The sequence below is a fragment of the Erinaceus europaeus genome, chromosome 19 (genome assembly GCF_950295315.1).
Source record: "Erinaceus europaeus chromosome 19, mEriEur2.1, whole genome shotgun sequence".
NCBI classification, from domain to species: Eukaryota; Metazoa; Chordata; class Mammalia; order Eulipotyphla; family Erinaceidae; genus Erinaceus; species Erinaceus europaeus.
The window spans coordinates 51,810,084-51,829,185 of NC_080180.1; the positions used below are offsets into that span (position 1 = coordinate 51,810,084).

General features: G+C 43.9%; 1 protein-coding gene across 5 annotated transcripts in view; it reads right to left on the reverse strand.

The window, feature by feature from the left end:
• FHIP1A (FHF complex subunit HOOK interacting protein 1A) overlaps nucleotides 1–11,679 on the reverse strand; it is a 263,617-nt gene extending 251,938 nt beyond the window's left edge. For 4 of the 5 annotated variants that reach the window (XM_060178960.1, XM_060178961.1, XM_060178962.1 and 1 more), the window contains exon 1: nucleotides 11,298–11,678. The gene's annotated coding sequence lies outside the window, so the exon portion shown is untranslated. Of the gene's footprint in view, nucleotides 1–11,297 lie in introns of all 5 variants that reach the window. The other variant, XM_060178963.1, reaches the window with a different exon arrangement.
• Nucleotides 11,680–19,102: the final 7,423 nt, after the last annotated feature.

The window sequence follows — 19,102 nt, forward strand, 5'->3', positions numbered from 1 at the left end:
AGCCCCACGGATGACCCCAGAGGAGCTCCATGGATGGTTCAGCTGTGCTGTGGTGTCTCTCCTCCCACTCCCTCTGTAAAATACAAGTCCAAGCACAATGACCCAGGTAGGCTATTCACATTGCTTGGATATATTCTACATGTAGAGGCCCTGAGTTCATTTCCCAGCTCTGCACAATTAATCAGATTATTATATCCCCGCTCTGGAAGAGAACCTCCCCAGAGTAGGGAAGCTAATAAAGAAAGGTCAGGTCCCAGACCTGTCTAGGGACACCAGTGTTCAGGTCTGCCCAGACCAAGTGAGCAAAGCAAAGAGCACCCAAGATTGAAATGCAGCCAATCAACCAACTGTGCACCAGTAAGAACCTTCTGGCTGACAGCCTCCTTTGTACCAAGCAAACTAGCCTGAGGACTAGCCCACCTCTGTTCATGTCTATCGGCACTCCCTAAGGCAGCAGCCTGAACACATAGCTCTGGTGCTCCTTGCTTCTTGGGAGCAGCCCTGAGCAAAACTTTGCTCTACCAAGGGCACAGATGCTATCATCTGACCAGGCTTCGGTTTCAGTCTGCAGATCCAGATGGAGACGCGGCCAGCAGGAACTGGAGAAGCCAGCATAGGCTTCCAAAGGTCAGCCATGAGGAGACAGCCGGAGGGGCAGGGAGCCAAGCTGGGAGACTGCTCTGGCATACCTACATGGGCAGCAGCTCACAGAGAGAGCAGGTTGAGTGGGCCAGACTGAGTCAGGAAGACACTTCCAACCTACTTATTTTGTGAGTCACTGTGAAGGAATGGCCACTCCTCAGTGACAAACTAACCCTAATGCATGACCAAGAGGTAAGATTACTTTGAGAAAGAAAATGCTGATGCAGCTTGTTAGGAGGCAATACAATCTTTCTCCAGACACCTGAATGCAAGTTGTAAGTTGGCTCAACATCTACTGCAAACCCAGGTCTGTTTGTCAAACAGGACATGCAAAATCCTAAACAGTTAATACAGTGGAGAAGGACAAGGAAGGAAGAAACTCAGAGAAGGTCAAGTTTAACAAGGCGATAAGATTAGCATTAACCATTATGGTTTTAATCTCTCAGTAAATAGCAGGTAGTATGGTGTTCCCTGAAGCAAATCAAGGTTAAATCAAAGTTCTATTGTCAGGATTTTCATAGCATTTGAACTAATAGATTTTGCTTAAAGTAAGCAAAGTGTAAACATTTTGGAATATAATGGAGTAAATTCAAAATAATCATCTTATGAAAAAAGTGACTTCATGTTGGAGAATAGGTGATAATCAAGGATCCTGAGACACAGGGAGGTAGCTCAGCAGTGAGGTATGACTAGCATGCAGGAGGCCCTGGATTCAACCCATCACTTCATAAAATGACAACACATTGCTCTGGTCAGTCTCTCTCTCTCTCTCTCTCTCTCTCTCTCACACACACACACACACACACACACACAAACACACACACAGAGAGAGAGAGAGAGAGAGAGAGAGAGAGAATGAATCTTTTTTAAAAAAAGAATCCATTCGATTATGATGCGTATCTCCACAAAGATCAAAATATAAATATATAAAACCACAAAGTTCCTATTTCCTGGCAAACTACTAGCTAAATTAAGTGCAAGAGGGAGACAGACACTAGAGTACCTGTCTGCCATTTTATGCAGTGCTAGCCATCAAGCCCAGGGCCTCACAAATACTGAGCAGAAACTCTGCTGCTGAGCTACCTCCCCAGCCTGGAATTGTGATCCCCCTCTTTGCCCTCTTCCCCCCACTTCCCCCTCTTCCGGACTTACCTTCAGACTTTACCTTGGACCCCTTTGTGGGCCCCTACAGGACCTTGCCCTCAATGTGGATCAACAGTGGTAAGGACTGTCCCATTCTCTAAAGGGAGGTTGGGAGAACATACTCTACCACTGGAGGAAGATGGGTCCGGCAATGAGTGCAGCCTAGGATGTTCCTAGCTGTGACCACAGAATTCGAGCTTAGACCTACAGGGATGCAGAGGTTACACAGGCTTCTGCACTGAATATCCTCAGATCAAATCAGTGGAGTTTTAACAGTTAACAGTATTTATATAGTTTTCCCAAATTTGGGAGCTACTCTCTTCCTTGATCCAGCTTTCTAGACACCATCTCCCCAGACAATACCTTTGGTTCAGCTGCCATGTTAGCTGTAGGGCTCAGCAAAAATTAATAAAGTCATAGGCCCCTTGGACTATACCAAAAATAGACCTAGTAGCTTTTTCCAAAATGGATACCCCAAATCTCATCTGCTGTATTCTTGCCTGTAGGTTCCTCATAAGTAAACAATTTGTTCTGCTTTATATCTTACTACCTTTCCAGCCACTAAGTTGCAGATGCTACCATGACAGCAACCTGAATTCCCTGGGCAGACAACCTCACCAGTACGTCCTGGAGCGCCACCTCTTCAGAGCCCTACCCCATGAGGGAGAGAGACAGGCTGGGAGTATGGATCAACCTGCAAATACCCATGTTCAGCAGAGAAGCATTTACAGAAGCCAGACCTTCCACCTTCTGCACCCATAATGATCCTGGGTCCATACTCCCAGAGGAATAAAAAAATAGGAAATCTTTCAAGGGAGGGGATGGGAAACGGAACTCTGGTTATGGGAACTGTGTGGAATTGTACCCCCCTTATCCTATGGTCTTGTTGATATTTTTATTTTAAAATAAATCTAAAATTAATTTTAAAAAAGAAGACTTTTTATTTAAAAAAATCAAGGAACATTTTTTTCTAACACAATTACTTCATGTTTATTTTGAGGATGTCCAAAATATTCATGCTAAATGTCCTGCTAAAGACTATATTCCTTTTTTTAAAATTTATTTATTTATTTTAAAAAGGAGACATTAACAAAACTGTAGGATAGGAGGGGTACAACTCCACACAATTCCCACCACCAGATCTCCATATCCCATCCCCTCCCCTGATAGCTTTCCCAGTCTTTATCCCTCTGGGAGTATGGACCCAAGGTCATTGTGGATTGCATAAGGTGGAAGGTCTGGCTTCTGTAATTGCGTCCCCACTAAACAGGGGTAAAGGCTATATTCTTAAAGATATCTTATATCATATATACACCCATGTAGTATGTATGTGTGTGAACAGATACCTAGATATATACTTGTAAATAGGTTTCCCTATACTCACCTCATACATAACAAAGAAAACCAAGATAAAATTAACTTCAAATACAACTTTTTTAAAGTTTTTTTTATCATTTTATTTTTTTAAAATATTTATTTATTGTCTAGAGGCAGAAAGAAATCAAGACAGGAGTGGGAGGTAGAAAGGGAGAGAAACATAGATACCTGCAACACTGTTTCACTGCACACATACACACACACACACACACACACACACACACACACCATACTCAATTTGAGGAATGAAACATAATCCTTAGTTGAATGGTTATGAGCAAACTGAGGACTCAATGAAAACATTAATCAACTCTCTATGATGGTCAATAAAAACTTTGCCACAGGAATTCCTAAAATGCTCCTGCTTCAATAAAGCTGAGTCATAAAACAATCCAAGTATCTTGTTGCACATTTCCCACATAGAGAAATCTGAAGCCAATTCCTTCCACTATCTACAAACCCGAAGTTTTTTTTAAATTGAAATGGGACCAAAATCTCAACTGAAGTAAAAAAAAAAAAAAATTAATACAGGAACTAAAACATATTCACTCTACACTGTGCAAAATCTAGTAGATACCCTGAATTTCTTAATGGAATATCCTAAAATAACATTCTTAGAAAATCTTTTTAAAATAACCCTATGCACCATAAAAACTAATTAGCAGTTCATCCAACAACTGCAGAATATTTTTATAGCTGTTTTCAATTACTATCTTCTCTTGGGGGAAGCATTAAAACCAAAAGAACCCCCAAATGTGAGGAATGATGAGAGCTTTTTGCTACTATGACCTCTTACTTCAGTTTCTTTGGTCTTTGCATTATGAGAGGGAAAAAAGGTTGTAACATGAAGTGGAAATAGACTATTGGAGAAATCTAACATTCCCTCCCATATCTCTGACTCTGACGAATCTTTCCTACTGAAAATGTTCATACAAGAACACAACGATAAACTTTTAACAAAGGATTTCTTTCTCTAAAGCACTGTGTTGGACATGGAAAATGGAAAACAACCCAACTTTCCAACAACAGGAAATTGTTTAACCTGTAAGAGGATGCTAAACAGACATGATGCTCTCAACATGTGGTCATGGAAACATTTTCAAGATATATTAAATTAAAAAGCTTGAAAGCTGGGCCAGCCAGTGACACACCCAGTTAAGAGCACACCTTTCTATGTGGGAGGACTTGGGTCCCAGCCTCCGCTCCCTATTTGAAGGAGGGAAGCTTCAGAAGTAGTGAAGCAGATCTGGAGATGTCGCTCTTCCTCTATCACCCTCTCCCCTCTTAATTTCTATCTGTCCTAGAAGAGAGGGAAAAAAAAAGTAAAAATGGCCACCAGAAGCAGTGCATTCATTAAGCCGGCACTGAGCCCCAGCAATATACCTGGTGGCAATAAAAAATAAAAATAAGGGGGTGAGCGGTGAACACCTGGTTAGGTGCACATAGCATCAAGCGCAGGGACCTGGGTTGGGGCCCCCTCCCCCCACCTGCAGCAAGGATGCTTCATGTGCAGTGAAACAGGTCTGTGGGTGTCTCTCCCTCTCTATCTCCCCTCCCTTCTCAATTTCTCTCTGTCCTATCAAATAATTTTTTTAAAAAAATGGCAACCAGAAGTGATGGATTCTTATCTTAGTGCACCAAGATGCAGTGACAGCTCTGGAGGCAAAAAATAAATAGATTTAAATAAATAAAAATAATCTTGAAAGTTGTTGATCATTATCCCAACTGGCAGTAATAATCACAAATAACAATAAAGTATTTCAACATAAGCAGAAATATGGGGAAATATATACCTACTTACAACAGTTTCTCAAGATAATTCTAATACAATGTACTTTTAACTTTCAACACCACATCCTGTACTGTTTGGTTTTTAAGAATATATGTATTAAAAAAAAAAAAAAGGACCAAGCACATGGACTTGTATAAGGATCCTTTCTCTCCCTCTCTCTGTCTTCCCGTCCTCTCTTGATTTCTCTCTGTCTTATCCAACAATAATAGCAATAACAATAATAATAACAACAACAAGGGCAAAAAAAATGGAAAAGATAGCCTCTGGGAACAGTGGATTTGTGGTGCATGCACCAAGCCACAGCAATAACCCTGGGGGAGAAAAAAAAAGAATATGTGTATAATAAAAAAATTAAGTTTTATCAATTATTATAATACAGTGATATAACTGGAGGGTGGGCCAGGTGAGAGCACATGGGCACATGTGCCAGCTGAGACAAACGCTCCTGCACTGCTGGTGAGACATTGGTCCAACTCCTATGGAGATCAGACTAGAGAACTCTCAGGAGGCTAGAAGTGGACCCTGAAATTCCTCTCCTGGGGATATATCTTAAGGAACCAAACACACCATCCAAAGAGATCTGTGTAAACCTATGTTCATAGCAGCTCAGTTTGTATAGCCAAAACCTGGAAGCAACCCAGGTATCCAACAACAGATGAGTGGCTGAGCAAGTTGTGGTATATATACACAATAAAATACTACTCAGCTATTAAAAAGGGTGAATTCACTTTCTTCACCTCATCTTGGATGAAGATTGAAACGATGATGTTAAGTAAGCTATGCCAGAAAGAGAAGGATGAATATGGGATGGTCCCACTCATAGAAGTTGAAAAATAAGAACAGAATGGAAAACACAAAGCAAAACTTGGATTGAATTTGGCACAGTGCACCAAAGTAAAGGACTCTGGGGTGGAGGGCAGTGTTCAGGTCCTAGCACATGATGGCAGGGGAGGACTTAGGTGGAGGGTTAGAGTGTTACGTGGCAAACTGAGAAATGTCACACATATACCAACTATTACATTTTACTGTTGACTGTAAACCATTAATCCCCCCAATAAAGGACAAAAAAATTTTCACCTAAATTGTCTTACTTACCAAATTGAACTGAGGAACACTGTCAAATCCTACACATAGTAGCAGATAAACTCTAAGTGTCTCTCATTACAATTTAAGAAAATAAAGGTTATTACAAAATCAACAGGAAAAAAAAAACCCTCTGTAATAAACTAGAAAAGAGGAGGAGAAAAAATTACCTAGAAAGGTAACTGAGGGAGACAGGTGGTAATGCGCCCAGTTGAGCACATACATTATCATGTATAAGGATCTTAGTCAAGCCTTCTGCCCCCACTTGCAGGAGGGAAGCTTCACAAGCCATGAAGCAGGTATGCAGGTATCTTTATCTCTCCCCTCTTCTCAATTTCTCTCTGTCTTATCTAATAAAAATTATAAAGAAATAAAAAAATAAAAGGAAGTAAGTGGCCACTGGGAGTTGTGGATTCATAGTGCAGGCAGTGAGCCCCAGTGACAACCCTGGTAGCAAAATTTAAAAAAATAAAAAATAATAGTAAATTTTTTTAGAGGCCAGGTGGTGGTGCACCTAGCTAAATGCACACGTTACAGTGCACAAGGACCCAGGTTCAAGCCCCTGGTTTCCACCTACAGGGGGAAAGTTTCACAAGTGACGAAACAGGGATGCAGGTGTCTCTGTCTCTCTCCCTCTCTACCTCTCTCAATTTCTGTCTCTATCCAATAATAAATAAATAAATTTTTTTTTTTTGTCTCTAGTGTTATCGCTGGGGCTAGGTGCCAGCACCATGAATCCACTGCTCCTGGCAGCCATCTTTTCCCATTTTTGCTGTTGATGAAGCTGTTGGATAGGACAAAGAGAAACTGAGAGAGGAGAGGAAGACACAGAGGGAGAAAGAAAGATAGACACCTGCAGACTTGCTTCACCACTTGTGCAGCAACCCCCCTGCAGGTAGAGGAGAACTGGAAGCTCAAACCAGGATCATTGAGCCAGTTCCTGTGTTTCAAACTATGTGTACTTAACCCAGTGCGCTACCGCCCGGCCCTCAACTTCTTTAATTTTTAAATTAAGGTAATTGAGGAGTCATAAGCATATGGGAAATTCCTCCTGCCTGAGAAGATGTGTAAATTCATGCCAAAGAAGTTTGGAGAGGTTTGTTTCTACAGTCACTGGCCCTTAACAAAGCATTGAAACTCCTACACCTCAGTGTCCTCACTTGCAAGATGAAACAACAGGGAGTGAACACTTTGTGGGGGCTGGGTGGTGGCACACCTGCTTGAGCAAACACATTATAGTGCATAAGGACCAGAGATCAAGCCCCAGTCCTCACCTGCAGGGGGAAGCTTCACAAACTTGAAATAGTACTACTGGTATCACTCTCTCCTTCTGTATCTCCCCTTCCCTCTCAATCTCTGTCACTATCCAAATTAAGTAAGTAGAAAAACAAATCACTCTGTGGTCCCTTTCATTCTGAAAACAGACCTTTATGCTATGCTTGCCAAAGGATTTTGTAAAAAGTAATATGCATGCACATAGTATAAAATGTCAAATATAAATTTTAAGATACAGAGCCAAAAACATCAGATTCTTGCCTGGCTCCTCCTTACTCTTGAGGTCCATTCTGGGGGGGGAAAATTGCTCTTTCAACTCTTCTATATATTTCTTCTGGCACTTACTTCTACATTTTTAAACCACACAATATTTGCATTGATACTTTTTGATTTTTCCCATCTTCGACATTACCTCAAAAAAAGGTCCTTATTCAAGCTATTTAGGCATTTATCCACCCACACTCTACACCTCATGGTCCAGCTACACAAAGGAGATTCAAATGATAGCAAGTTACACACATACACACATTCATATACAGTCTCATCCCCCATGGGCTCACATATTGGATAAAAGGAAAGACGACCCAAACACTTCACAAAATATTAACAGGAGTATAACTGAAAAATACAGCCTATAGATCCCAAATTCACATCAGAGCCCACTACAACCAGCAGCAAAGATGTACCTTAGAGTTTATTTTCTTTTAATATCATCTATATTCCTTGTGTATAATCTGAATATAATAGCTCCCACTTAAAGTGGTTATATCACAAAACAAGCACTTTGTGACCCATAATGCATTATGGAAATGTTTGCTACTGTTATTATCCTTCTACACAATCCCTAGAAGTGAATTCCCTTAAGCTACTGGTCACAAGGCGCTGCTCTTAGACTGAAAACTAGGAATTGGAAGTAGTGGGTTATTCAGTTCTTCAAAGACCTGACATACTACCCTTGAAGACAAGTGTAGAAAATAAAGATCAAGCATCCAACCAGAGATCAGAGAAACCAATTTTGCATTATTTGCAGAGAGAGGGACTTTTTTTTAAGATTTTATTTATTTATTCATGAGAAATGATAGGAGAGAGAGAAAGAACCAGACATCACTCTGGTACATGTGCTGCTGGGGATTGAACCCAGGACCTCATGCATGAGAGTCCAACGCCTTATACACTGCACCACCTCCCGGGCCAGAAGAGAGAGGGACTTCTTTATTGACTCTTTAAAGTAATACAAAAAAACATAGTTTCAGAAGCCACTGCCCTGAGTAATCCCCTAACACTTCCTCTCCACTATTCCAAGCTTTGGGTCCATGACTGCTCAACAACTTGTTTGGCTTCGTATGTTAACTCTCTTTTCAGTCACCAGGTTCCAGATGTCATCAGGATCCCGCCAGGCTTCCCTGGACTGAAGACCCCACCAATGTGCCCTGGAGCTCCACTTCCCCAGAGACCCACTCTACTAGGGAAAGAGAGAGGCAGACTGGGAGTATGGACCGACCAGTCAACACCCATGTTCAGCGGGGAAGCAATTACAGAAGCCAGACCTTCTACCTTCTGCAACCCACAATGACCCTGGGTCCATGCTCCCAGGGATAGAGAATGGGAAAGCTATCAGGGGAGGGGGTGGGATATGGAGAATGGGTGGTGGGAATTGTGTGGAATTGTAACCCTCCTACCCTATGGTTTTGTTAATTAATACTTTCTTAAATAAAAAAAAAAAGCCACTGCCCAAAAAAACTCATTTCTTCTAATGTTTACCTCCATACTTCTACATTACTTGTTTGCACATCAGCTTCTTAATTTGTAGACATTATCTAGAGGCTCCTATTATGAAGACTCCTACTTTGAGCCAAACTTGAGAGGCAACAGGCTCAATTGTCCATCAATGTGTCTTTCACAGTCCGTAAGAAAACAGTCCTTTCAATTCTAATCCTCAAAGGTCTACATTAAAACTGATATAACCCACAGTGTTGCTATGTAGAGGCAAAAGAAAGCAAGATGAGCTGGGAGTTGGGCGGTAGTGTAGAGGGTTAAGCACACATGGCGCAAAGCACAGGGACCCGCATAAGGATCCCAGTTCAAGCCCCTGGCTCCCCACCTGCATGGGTGTTGCTTCACTGGCGGTGAAGCAGGTCTGCAGGTATCTTTCTCTCCCCTTCTCGGTCTTCCCCTTCTCTCTCCATTTCCTTCTGTCCTACCCAACAACAACAGCATGAATAATAACTACAACAATAAAAAAAAAGGGCAACAAAAGGGAAAATAAATAAATTTTAAAAAGGAAAGCTAGGTGAGCAAGTAGACCTAAGTCATTAGACTTCTCTGTCTCTCAGTCTGTATCTCTGATTCTAGTTCAGTGATTCTTGCTTTCTTTTGCCTTTTCCACCTGCCCCACACAGATTGATTCCATTTCTAAAGCTACAGGACCAATGACAAATGGGACTCCAGACTTAATTTAATTATTTCAAGGCAGGCAGGCATGGACACAATTCCTAAAAGCTCTGTGGAAAGAGATTAAGTAAAGCTAAAAAGAAAGCAGCCTTAAATTACCTAAAAAGTTCTTGAAAGTCAACAACTATACATCATTAGAGACCTTCTCGTGGTGCATCCCGTGAGTACCCATTTATTGGGGAAACTGACGATCCTTCCTAGCCGACTGAATCCACATGGATCCCAGTCACTTTCAAAGCCAGCAACAAGCAGACATCAGGCTCAACCTGACGCTGTTGACTGGCTACGGGAAGAATGGCAAACGCTAGAAGAAGAGAGCTAGATTGAATCTAGCTCAATTTCTATACAGAAAGAACCACCAATGTTCTCTGACAGTGTTTTGTGAGGGGTGGCGAGCTGGGTTTGGGTAACTTTAGGGACAACATCCTGTCTAGAGTCAGGTGTACCAATGAAACTGACATCAGGCAGGTGACCCTGACGAGTGGGCATGGCACATTCAAGAAAGGACTGTTAATCAACAGGCTAAAGGTGATTAGGCTGGAATTATTTTTTCAGTGACCTATATAATTTCATCAGGGCTGCTATGGCTATTAGCAGAGAGCAGCTGACCTCCTATAAGATGGATTTGATACCAGACCCTTCCAGACAGGCCTGGAGAGGGACCTGATTTATTGGGAAGCAGTAGTTGGTGTCTATTGTTTACACATCTTCCTCCTGGGGCTGTTTCTCCTCTGTTTAGGGCTCCCTCACCCCTGAGGGAAATGTTCCGAGTAAGGAGGGCTGGGGCTGCAGCATTTGAATGGTGGGTGTGAGCTGGTTCCCCTTGAGAATGGTCGCATGGAGCCCGGTGGGTGAGACTGAGCTGCTCACATGACTTCCTAAGTCCCAAACAAACAAGGCTGCCACTGCCACCAACACCTCACTCCAGCTGGGCTCGAAATAGGACAGCAGTTGGTTCCACTCCCTACCAGAAGTAGAAAAGTGGGGTTAACAAAAGACCTTTGTTGGGGGGGGGGGCGCAGATGCAAACCCCTGGTCCAGAGCAGCCAGCCAAGTGCTAACTAGGTCTCCTGCGTGAACTTTTGCAGTTAAGCCAGAGACACCCAACAAGTCAGTCCTTACCCTGAGAAAGGGCTCACAAACTTCAGGGTGGCACCGCCTCTGGTTCTGGAGCAAGGGAGGTCTGGGGAGGAACACCGAGGCCCCGGTCTACCTCTCTTTGCTTTCTTGCTCTCCCACACCCGCTCCCCACTGGGCTCTCAGACCCTGGGGAATTGAGAAAAAGGGGGTGGAGACCCAGAGTCATCTTCCTCTGTCCAATGAAGCCAGCTTTCTCTCCCCCGGGACAGTCACGGAGTAACGCCCGGTCCCGCACCCCTGGGAGCCGCGAGCTAGTCGAGGACATTCCCAGTGGGCGCCGGTCCCGAAGCCTGTGCTCTGGCGCAGCGCGGGGTGCAGGGGAGGGACACCTCTGTTGTCACCCCCCGAATAAAGACACCCCCTCCAGCCCAAAGCTCAGGTCGGCGTCACGTACCTGCTGGCGGCCGCGGCTCCTCTTTCCGCGCGGTGCGGAGCTCCCGGGCCGGCGATCCCGGTCAGTCCGGAGAAAGTTGTTGCCGCGGACCTGGGAACACGGGTCCCCCTGCCGCCACCCGCGCCGGACCCCGCGAGGAAGGGGGAGCCAGCCGGCTCGGTCGCTGCTCGCCGATCTAGGCCCCGCAACTCCGCAGCAGCGCCCCGGGAAGAAAGTAAGAGGCGAGCGCAGGTCCCAGAGCAACTTTCCGATGGTGCGTCAGTCGGTGGCTGAGCAGCGCTCGGTTCCCGGCTGCCCCCGCCCCTGGGCCACCCCCCCGCTCCACCCCGAGTGTCCAGGAGAGCGAGGGCGGGCCCGACCCGGGGCGAGGCCTAACCTGCCAGGCCACTGGAGGCCACTCCCCCTGCGGCCAGGCCACGCCCCTGAGTGCGAGCTCGCAGGTGAGCTCCGCCCCCTCATGCCACGCCCCCTGGGCGCTAGGTTACACTTGGGCCCGGGCCCCCACTAGCCCCGCCCCCGAGTCCCCGCCCCGTGGGTAGGCCCCGCCTCCACAACGTCACGCCACGCCCCCTAGAGATTGTCTTCAGGTACGTCCGGCTCCCGCCACGCCCCCTAGTCTGGGTGGCAGGTGCGCGCGGTCTACAAGCTCACTGCGCAGACGCCCGCCTCGGGTTGCCGGGGTGAAGGAGGAGGAGCTCCCACGCGAAAGTTTCCACAGAAACTTAGACGCTGCGACTTCGAGGACACTTCGCCCTTGGGGGCTTGGTGTCCCGCCTTCTCTCCGTCCCTTGTGCGCACGCTCTTAGTCCCCAGACCCACAAAAGAAACCCAAAGATCGGCTCCCGCTCTGTGAGGTGGAGGGAGGCTGACAACCCACCACCTTTCGGGAAATTCCTCACCTCCCGAAAGCTTGCAAGGGCCTCTCAACCCTGCGCGCTTTCTCCTCACCTCAGTTTGCTTTCACTGACGCCTTTTTTTCCCCTGAGGTTTGAATTTGAAAAAATATATATATGTACATATACATATACATATATATATATTCATGCAACCCCAAGAGAACTTGGTGAAGTGATGGAAAAGTTCACCTTGCGGTTTTTCTGGCAAATCACTGAAGTGAGCAAAGGGAGAGCTGGCTGGTTAGACTTTAGTAACGTTCCTGGATGTGAGGGGGTGCTGGGGCTTTTCCTTTGTCTGGAGCCGAGACTCGGACCCTGACCACAGGGTCTGTGTGGCCGCTGCCTGCCCGGCGACAGGACGGCCCTCCATGTCCCTTGCACGTTCGGGCAGCCAAGTCAGGCCTCTGCTCGCTGGGCTTTGACGCCAGGACTCGGGGCTAGACACTCCCTCGGCATTTTCAGAGCCCTGAGGTTGGTGTGGTGGAAACTTGAGGTGAACCTCCGTCGGAGCAGGCGAGCCCACACCCCTTGCAAAGGCGGATGCAGAGCTCGACCCCGCCCCCAAGCCCGGCAGCGTCTTGCTGGCGCCCTCCATCCCAATGCTCCTTTAAGGGAAGGACCTTCTTCCTGTCATGCTCAGTGAATGGCATCTGGAGAGAGCCAAAGCCAGGTACGTCCAGTTCCAGGTTCTCTCTTGGAACCATGGATGTTGGAGGGGGATGCAGCGTTCTGGCTTCTTCTCCAGCCCCCACCATGCTCTGACAGCTCCTCCCTCGCAGGGTTCCCCAGCCCTTCATCCAGAGGGACCCCTAGGAAGGGTTGGCAAGGGCAAAGCAGGTAGAGATGAGAATAGGAAGTCTGCAACGCAAAGTCAGTTTGGTCTAACAACTACGATGTGGGAGTGTCAAGCATTCATTCACCCAGTATTTCCCTAGTGCTTTTCCCAGGCTAGGCCCTGTTCTAGGGGCTGGGGGACAGAGCACAGGAAGACAAAAATTCCTATCCTCACAGTGCTTATCTTCCAAGTAGGAGAGACCGGTGATACATTTTTTTATTAATTCACTTATTTATTATTAGAGACAGAGAGAAATTAGAAGGAGATAGGGAGAGTGAAGGGGCCAGGTAGCAGCACACCTGATTAAGCGCACACACTACAGTTGCAAGGACCCGGGTTCAAGCCAATCGTCCCCACCTGCCTGAAGAAAGCTTCATGAGTGGTGAAGCAGGACTGCAGGTGTCTCTCTATCTCCCTAATTATTTTCTCCTCCTCTCTCAATTTATCTCCAGCTCTATCCAATAATAAATAAATAAAATTTTAAAAATAGCGAGGGAGAGAGAGACAGAGACACCTGCAGCACTTCTTCACCACCCATGAAGCTTTCTCCCTCCAGGGGGGGACCAGGGGCTTGAACCTGGTTCCTTGTGCACTGTAATATGTGCACTTAAACAGATGTGCCACTGCCTGGCCCTTAGATGATACTTTTTTTAAAAAAAAATTAATTTTTTATATTTATTTATTTTCCCTTTTGTTGCCCTTGTTGTTTTTCATTGTTGTTGTAGTTATTGTTGTTGTTATTGATGTCATCGTTGTTAGGACAGTGAGAAATGGAGAGAGGAGGGGAAGACAGAGGGGGGAGAGAAAGATAAGACACCTCCAGACCTGCTTTACTGCCTGTGAAGCAACTGTCCTGTAGGTGGGGAGCTGGGGGCTCGAACCAGGATCTTTAGGCCGGTCCTTGCGCTTTGCGCTGTGTGCTTAACCCGAGATGATACTTTTTTTTTTTTCCCTCCTCCAGGGTTATTGCTGGGCTCGGTGCCTGCACCATGAATCCACCGCTCCTGGAGGCCATTTTCCCCCCTTTTGTTGCCCTTGTTGTAGCTTCGTTGTGGTTATTATTATTGCCCTTGTTGACGCAATTCGTTGTTGGATAGGACAGAGAGAAATGGAGAGAGGAGGGGAAGACAGAGAAGGGGAGAGAAAGATAGACACCTGCAGACCTGCTTCACTGCCTGTGAAGCGACTCCCCTGCAGGTGGGGAGCCAGGGGCTCGAACCGGAGATGATACATTTTTAGAAGTTTAAATGTGCACTGTTATAAGTGGAAATTGTTGTGAAGATTATTGAGCTATAAAGGAGGAGCTATAAGGATTATATAAGAAGCACTCTCATTCTCTTTTTCTCAGCTCCTGGGACCTTGCACAAGCATGATTTCACAGTCTGAGGTGGCTTTTGCATTCAGAGAGAGGGAGAGACATCACAGCACCAGAGCCTCCCCAAGTGTTGTGGCACCTCTTAATATGATGTCCAAGCTTGAATCTGGGCCACAGGTGTTCTGCCCAGCTGGCTATCACTTTGGTCTAAGAAGTACTCTTCTAAGTAAGATAATCAAGAAAAACTTCGGGGGAAGTAGCATGAGCATAGGCCTGAAGGAAGTTAGGAAGCAAAATAGTAGAACAACTTCCCAGCCAGAAAGCACTGTATGTACAGAGCCTGGAGGCAGGAACATACCCCAAAACAAAAAGACCAGTTCCAAAGCCACTGAAAAAAGTCCATGGACCAGGGAGTTGGGGGGTGGAGGTGATGGGCTGATAGAGTTTTCTCACAGGTTGAAGGGGGAATATGAAGGAAGGAAAAAGAATGACTCAGAGGTTTTTGTCCTTCAAGGATCGGTTTTGCCATAGCAGAGATGGAGAACATCTCAAAAGGAGAAGGTTGAGGTGAAGTCAAGAAGGCCAAAGGTAAGACAAAAGAGAAAGGACATATAATTTGCAAGATCTTCAGTTTCCTTAGTGTCCAAAATGTAGGCAATAAGACCTACTTCTTTTCTTTTGATGTGGCTCCAGGGGATGAACCTGGGGCCTTGCACATGTGCAGCACCACCCCAAGCAGCCTATCCAGCCCAACTTCATTCTTCTACTTTTTTTTTTCTGTAAGTTATTTATTTTGAGGTGAGAGCAAGAGAAATACCACAGCACTGCTCCCACAACCCACTGAGCTCCCTGGCACCATCTCTGGTGTTCCGATTGATGCCATTGAATCTGGCACCACACAGGATTGAATTTATACTTTTTTTTTTTCATTTCTTCTTTTACTAGATAGAACAGATAGAGGGGAGGGGAAATAGAGGAGAAAGAAAGACAGGTGATAGATCTGTTTCACCATTCATGAAGCTTTCCCTCTGCTGGGGGGACAGGGGCTCGAATCTGAGTCCTTGTGCAAAGTATTATGCACACTCAACCAGGTGTACCGCTGCCCAGACCCTTGAAGTCTCATACTTGGAAGGCATGTACTCTGCTGGATAAACTATCTCTCCCCACCACTGGTCTCTGCTTTTAAGGGTCGTTTCCAAGATAAGGTAAGTTAATGTAATGAAGTATCTGGCAGAGTGTGTGACACACAGTGGCCCTTAGTTCATCCATAGCCATTATTCCCTCTTGGAGTGAAACACACTCAGTGGTTTTAAAGGAAATAAGTCACACTCAGAGTAAAGGAGAGGAAAGGAAAGACAAGAAAGAATGAACTTAAAAACAAAAGAAATGAAATAAATGCTGAGTGTAATGGTAGTTTCTCTGAAGATTTTTCTTTCTCATAGAAATAAAGTTTCAAAGTTTGCTAGTTGTAGAAAGCAGTTTGAATTATGAAAAGTGTGCAATGAAACAGGGAAAATATCCACAACATGAAATATGCAGGTCTGATTGTTACTTCTTATAGTTGAGTCTTTCAAATAAATAAGGGACATAAGAAAAATAAGAGAGATAAGTTATTTTTAAAAAATAATGATCAATATATTTATTTTTTAATGTCCAGACATCCTAATCAAAGCTAGAATGTGAGGCAGTTATTTTTTTATAAATTTGGCAAGAAAAAATAGTCATGCTGGACCAGAGGTAGCTCAAGCATAGGACTTAAACACTAGAAACCTAGGTTCAAACCCCAGTATCATCATAAACCAGGACTAAGCTGTGGTCTGGTTTCTCTATCTCTTCCCCTCATTCTCTCTTCTTCATATTTGGGGGCCGGGTAGTAGTGCAGTGGGTTAACATGCTTGGCACAAAGTGCACGGACCAGACCGGCATACGGATCCCTGTTCGAGCCCAAGGCTTCCCACCTACAGGGGGCTCGCTGCACAGGTAGTGAAGCAGATCTGCAGATGTCTTATCTTTCTTTCTCCCTCTCTACCTACCCCTCCTCTCTCGATTTCTCTCTGTCCTATCCAACAACAATAACAATAATAACAACAACAAGGGCAACAAATATGGGAGAAAATGGCCTCCAGGAGCAGTGGGTTCGTGGTACAGGCACCGAGCCCCAGCGATAGCCCTGGAGGCAAAAAAAAAAAGAAAAAAGAAATAATTATGTCTACTGTTGAATGTTGGTTAGCAACATTCATTTGTACTGAAGAGGCAATAAATCATGATTTTAATATATCTAAATCGTGAAAATGTACATTGTTTTTGAAGAAGTCCCACTTCTAATAATTTATCCTAACATTCAAATAGTTACTAAAAATATACAAGAATCTTTGTTATACCTGAATATAGTGGAAGGGTTGAAAATGGCCCACAAAACAATTATGGTGAATACTATATATTACAACGTGGTCTTGCTATATGATATTATAGGCAGCTGTTTTTTTAAATGTTAAATGTCTCTTAAATGAACACCTGTTTACAATATAGTATTGTATAAGGTATTATAAAACAAATAAAAATTTGTCCTTAAAAATGCTAATAAATGAAGGGCTGGGTGGTAGTACACCTGGATGAGTGTACAAGTTACAATGCAAAAGGGCTCAGATTCCAGCCACCTGCATGGGGAAACTTCATAAGTGGTAAAGTAGGGATGCAGGTGTCCTCTGTCAATTTCCCTATCTCTCCCATTCCTCTCAATTTCTCTCTGTCTCTATGCAGAAAATAAATAAATAAATAAATAAATAAATAAATATTTTTAAATGCTAATAAGTGGGGGTCAGATAAAGCATGCACCTTATCATATGTAAGGTCCTGGGTTCAAACCCCAGCACTATATGAGACCTTCATATAGTGAAGTAGTACAGTGACATCTCTCTCTCTCTCCAGCTTTCCCATTATCCACCCTCTCTCCAATTCCCTCTAAAATATAATGAATAAAAATTAACTCATGGCCTGAAGTTTTTGTCATGAGGAATTTTGTTTTCATACCATCATTGAAGGGGAAATAAATGTGGAAAATACCAGAGTAAGTGAGGTACTATTTCTCTTATCTGAGAGAGAAGAATAAAAAAGGAAGGATACTTGTAAGTAGTATTAGGTGTAGGTGTGACTTAGAAAGGAAGTGAAGGCAAGACTGTAGAAAAAAAATGGTCAAAAATATAGATATAGATATAGTTATAGATAAGGGCCAGGTGGTGGCACACCTTATTAAGTGCACACATTACAGTGTGCAAGGACCCAGGTTCAAGCCCCTGGTCCCCACCTGCAGGAGGAAGTTTCATGAGTGGTGAAGCAGGTCTTCAGTTGTCTTTCTGTTTCTCTCCCTCTCTATCTCCCCTCCCCTTTCAATTTCTTTCTGTCTCTATCCAATAATAGATTTTTTTAAAGTAAGAAAAAGTAGTTATAGATATAAAGTCAATCTACATCTGTGACCTTGGGGGAACTATTGCAGTTTCCAGTGGAGAGCATGGGAACACAGAACTCTACTGGTGGGAATGGTGCAGAATTATATCCCTGTTATCTTATAAGTTTGTAAATCAATAGTAAATCACAAATAAAAATAAAATAAAAATTAACCCAAGCATGAGGCTCTAGTACTAGATTTAAAAGGAGAGAGGAAAGAAAAATTATCTACAGAATAGCTCACCTGGATAGTGTCTGCTCTGTCATGTGTTTGATCCAAGTTTAAGGCCAGCCACACCACCTCATCAGGGGACATTTAAGTGCTATGGTGTCTTTCCTTCTCTCTCTCTCTCTCTCTCTCTCTCTCTCTCAACGTTTCTCTTCCTATCTGAAAAAATTGCCATAGAGTACTGCAGTCCAGGTATGATGACAATGATAATAACAACAACAACAATAGTAGTAGCAGTAATGATCTCTATAATAAGAAGGTTTTTTTGTTATATTTGATTTTTTTCTTTATCTTGTTCTCTTACCTGACATTATTTCTTTCAAAGTTTTCTGTCATCAGCAATTATTACTTTCCCTTAGGTCTGGGATCACTAACAATGGGCTATAGATACACTGAAATTTAGTTAATACTGTCAAATAGATTTCCAGAATGTCCACACCAATCTACTCTCCCACATGTTGGAACAATGTATTTTTTAAGATTTTTTAAAATATTTATTTATTCCCTTCTGTTGCCCTTGTTGTAGTTATTGTTGTTGTTATTGATGTCATTGTTGTTGGTGACATTGTTAGATTGGACAGAGAGAAATGGAGAGAGGAGGGGAAGACAGAGAGGGGAAGAGAAAGAGAGACACCTGCAGACCTGCTTCACTGCCTGTGAAGCGACCCCCATGCAGGCTGAGAGCCGGGGCTCAAACCAGGATCCTTACGCCGGTCCTTGTGCTTTGCGCCACTTGTGCTTAACCCACTGCGCCACCGCCCAACTCCCAACGATGTATTTTTTAATGGTTTTCACCTAGTAAACAGGCTAGTGCTTCAGAGTTACAATAATTAATTAAGCAGGCATTATAAATAAGTTCATTGGTTGTGAATGCAAATATTAGCACATGATGTCAAACTTTTCCAAATTATATTTTCACAAATTTTCTCTTTATTTATTTTTATGCCCTTTATGTTATATACACTGTCAGATGACTGAAATTGGATTTTTTACTATAGAAGTTGAATAATACCCTTTTCCACATGTCTTTTAGAGTCATCTATATGTTTAATTACAAATTAATAAATAAATTCTTTTTTTTGCCTC